Source organism: Lactuca saligna, chromosome 4 (genome assembly GCF_052625555.1).
Source record: "Lactuca saligna cultivar CGN05327 chromosome 4, ASM5262555v1, whole genome shotgun sequence".
Lineage (NCBI taxonomy): Eukaryota > Viridiplantae > Streptophyta > Magnoliopsida > Asterales > Asteraceae > Lactuca > Lactuca saligna.
The window spans coordinates 313,828,227-313,833,208 of NC_136420.1; positions in this window are offsets into that span (position 1 = coordinate 313,828,227).

Consider the following 4,982-nt stretch of genomic DNA (forward strand, 5'->3'; position numbering starts at 1 on the left):
AGGAATCACACAAGAGTCAGTTCATTCATGAGTCTATACCAGTACCTTACATGATACATGAGTACAATTACCTAGGATTACATGATACATGAGTACGTTTACATAACTACATTTATCTGAATACGCTTACATGAATACCATACATGAATACTGTTACGTGGATACATTATCCTGTATTCACTTACCTGGATACTTGTATCTGGAGTATTAGGAAGATTTATTCGTACCTTCTGTGTAAATTTTCCTGCCTATCCCTGTTCAATGGGATGTCTATACGGGACTAACCATTCCAGCACCCAGCTATTAGCAACACTGGGTGATGAACATCTACAGATGTCTAAGGTTGTTTCTGATATTAGGAGTCAGTTACGGAACTAACCATTCCTCCATCTACTATTGCAACATAGGATGAGATGAAAGTCTTCGGATGATCATTAGGTTAACGTTGTTATGGGACTAACCCTCCCTCCACCCTGCTGCCGCTACAGGGGGTGAGGGGACAATCTTCTGATGTTCATAAGGTATACCTTTCGCTTTGACGATGTCGTGTTAATCCTGGTCTATGAGTTCTCGCTCTCGGAAAACTCCTCTCCCCGCAACAAAGACAACATTGTCCTTCGGTCTATAGAAGAGATATCCAAAGGATTTCTGCGGGTAGCCGATGAAAATACATCGCTCACTATGAGGTTTGAGCTTGTCGTGAGTATCTCGTCTTACGAAAGCCTCGCAACCCCAAACCTTGATATGTGCTAACGAAGGAGCTTTCCCCGTCCACATCCCGTGAGGTGTTTTGGCAACCTTCTTAGTAGGGACTCGGTTAAGGATATGGGTGGAAATCTCTAAGGCATACCCCCAAAAAGAGATAGATAGTGAAGCACGACTCATCATAGAGCGAACCATGTCCAACAAGTTTCGATTACGCCTTTCTACCACACCATTCAATTGTGGTGTCCTAGGTGGCGTCAATTGTGAAACTATTCCACACTCCTTGAGATAATCATGGAATTCAAGACTTAGGTACTCTCCTCCTCGATCGGATCGAAGCATCTTGATCTTCCTACCCAATTGATTCTCCACTTCATTCTTAAACTCTTTGAACTTTTCAAAAGTTTCTGACTTTTGCTTGATTAAGTAGATATACCCATATCTACTATAGTCATCGGTAAAATTCAGGTAGAAGCGGTTTCCATCCTTTGTGGTAGATCTAAACGGTCCACACACATCGGTATGTATGAGGTCCAATAGACCCTCACACCTTTCGCACGTACCAGCAAAGGGTGACTTAGTCATCTTTCCAAGTAAACAAGACTCGCATGTGTCATCTTCCCTAAGGTCGAATGACTCTAACACTCCATCCTTTTGGAGTTGGGCTATGCGTTTCTTGTTGACATGTCCAAGACGACAATGCCATAAGGATGCCTTATCCATACTATTGGAAGAATCCAAGTACAAAACATCATTTCCTAAGTTATCAACAATCATAAAAGTTTCATGAATTCCATTACATGGTATAGCTTCAAAGTAAAAGACACCATTTAGATAAGCTAAAATAGAACCATTCTCATTATTAAAAGAAAATCTAAAACCTTGTCTAAACAAACCATGGAAAGATATGATGTTTCTAGCCATTTCTGGCGAATAGCAACAATTGTTCAAATCTAAAGATAAACTATTCCTAAGCACTAAAGAATACACTCCAATCTTGGTCACAGGCGACGATCTTCTGTTCCCCATGATTAGATTTATTCTTCCATCCTCCACGTCTCTACTTCTTCTTAGTCCCTGCACATTAGAACAAATGTGGTAACCACAACCGGTATCAAGAACCCAAGAAGTATTGTGGGAATCATTAGATTTAATTGTATATATACCTGCAAAAGATGGCTTGATCTTTCCTTCCTTGATGGCTTGCAGGTATTTCGGGCAGCTTCTCTTCCAATGCCCTATTTTGTGGCAGTGGTGGCACTCTGCCTCCTTTGGGTTGGAGCAGGGCTTAGCGGGATCAACTTTGGTCCCACTAGAAGAGGCACCATCTCGGGCTTTCACCTTGCGATGGTTCTTTGACGAAGCCTTCCTCTTCTTTCCCTTTCCTTGTCCAATTGCCAAGACAGGAGTAGCAGGCGGATTGGGAGTTGGTGCAACAGACTTGTCCTTGAAGTTGCTCTCAGCGACCCTCAAGAGACCTTGGAGTTTGCTTAGGGTGACCTCTTCTTTGTTCATGTGATAGGTCATCCTAAATTGATTGTAGCTAGGAGGCAAAGAGTGAAGCACCATGTCAATCGCCAAGTCTTCCCCAAAGTCAACATTTAACTTGCGAAGGCGGTCGACATACCTTTGCATCTTTTGCAAGTGCACGGTAAGAGACTCTCCATGACCCATCTTAGCGGAAATCATGTTCGTGAAAATCTCATAACGCTCTTGTCTTGCATTTTGATGGTATCTCTCCAATAAGTCTTGGTGCATTTCGTACGAATACATGTCCTCGTAGGACTTTTGGAATTCGGAGTTCATAGTCGCGATCATGATGCAATGCACTTTCGTTGCATCACGCTCGTGAGTTTCGAAAGCGGTGATTTCGGCGGGAGTAGCAATTTCGGGGTTGATTTTCTCGAGCTTCTCATCGAGGACATACTCCTTATCCTCATAGCGAGCAATCGTGTGAATGTATCTTATCCATTCGCTAAAGTTCGTTCCATCAAAGGTGACCTTTTGACAAAGGCTCATCAAAGTGAAAGAACTCGCAGCAGCATTGTTGGCGTTCGACATCTATAAATAGAAAGGAAAGAGATAGATTAGAATATGAATCCCTAATGTTCACCCAATAAGAAAATTAGGGCTAGGATCCAACAACAATATTTACACATTAGAAAAGGGATGCCGTAATCTAATATGCAAACAATTTGAAGGTAAGTGAATGACGATTAACTAATTCTCCACCATGAAAAACATAACTTTAAGTCCTAAATGTATTGAGAATTCCTAGGTTCGGATGAGATTCATTGAAACTTTTCACTAGCATGTTTAAATCTCGATATGCCCCTCTTGTTTGTGATTGGGATAAAGCGGGTGTGAATTACCATGCAAATTAACATGGTGCCTTCATTGTAACGATCACCTATTCGATGTGCCGGTAAACCACACACGCTCCATCAAACTATGATAAACAATGAATCACCCTTTGCCACCTTCGCTTAGAACCAATTAGTGTGCCGGTAAACCACACATGCTCCACTAACTTCTTAGCAAGGTGCAAAGTGTAATTTCATGGGATTGCATCAATTCACTTTTCCTAAAGTAACTAAGATTGGGAAATTTTAAGAAAACATGTAGTTACTTTGTATTTCTTATTATACTTTTAATGAGAGGATGAGGTTGCCCTATCCTACCCGTTCGGCTAACGACCCTCCACCAATCAAGCGAGCGGTGGGTGTGAGTGTACACCCATTAAGCGCCATTTTATAGGCCGCAACCTTATACCCACCTTATAGACCGGTTTCGTGAATGAGGCTAACTAACGGTAAGACTAGCATTTAAGTTATACATATATATATATATATATATATATATATATATATATATATATATATATATATATATATATATATATATATATATCTTGTAATATTATATTAGTATAGGGTTGTATTTTAAACTTGTAAAATTCTAGGGTTTGAAATTTAAATTGTCTAAATTAAAATTTTAATCACAAAACATAAATTTAAAAACTTGAGGACTAGTTTTAAACATTTAAAACATAAAGGATCAAATAAAAAATAATTTAAATCACATAATTATCCATATTTGATTAATAATTATCATATAAGGAAATCAAATATTTTATTCTTGAATTAGATAAAAAATATAGTCATATATACCATAAAATCGGATTGGGGTTGATCTAATATGATTAAGGTAAGTTTCCATAAGATAAATATGAAAAAAATCCCGTTTTTGGCTAATCCTGACGCTCGGACTCGCTGAGTACCCACACTGGACTCGCCGAGTCGATGACTCAGAAACATAAAAATCGAATTTTTCAATTAAGATTCAAACATTTAAGCATCAATTTAATAGAAACCAATCAAGGCTCTGATACCACTGATGGGTTTTGTACATAAGAACATTCCTAAGTGCGCATACAAACCCTAATGCTCGGATCTAGGTTTCTCTATTAAACATGCTTTGAATCCAAGACTTCTAATGACTTATTAGGTGTAAGAACAATACAAAAATCAGATCTAGAAACATAACTTTGATTCTCTTGTTTGATCTTGTTGTCTTGGAGCTGTAGAGTCACAATTGTCACTCCTCTAATGGCTTACAAACACCAACTAACAAAGAGGATGATTTGAGAGAGAGGAGAGAGGTGAAATTCGGCCAGGGGTTCTCTACCTTAGATGGTGTGTCGAATTCCCTCAGCCATAGGGTCTATTTATACTTGTAGACTCCTTAAGGGTTACAGCTTAAACCCTAGTTGGATAACTTAGACTTTAAGTTAATCCATATCCTTTCCTTGATAACCCTTTGGACGATTTTCGCTTATACTAGCCCTAGAAATCGTCCAATCCTTTATCAATAAGGATTTACAGTCTAAAGTTTATCTATCAAACAATTAACAGTTTATACACCCTCTTATTTAATTAATCTCTTTAAGTCACCAAATTAATACTAATTAATCTATGACTTATATTAATCAAATAACTATATTATTATTCCGTATATTATTCTCATATCTATTCTCTCATAATAAATCATCCTACCAAGTTGCTATGGTGAAGGCAATCCAAAAGGACCATGCACAATCGGGTCAGATACTTGCCTAATATAGTTGTAGCCTTAGACACTATTCCAACATCCCTTGTGTAACAGCTCCTGCATTTGTGTAAACAACTCCTGCATCTCGGGAGGAGCCAACCGGTACGGTACTTTCTCTATCAAAGCCTCACTTGGAACCGGATAAATCCTGAACTCAACCTACCTCT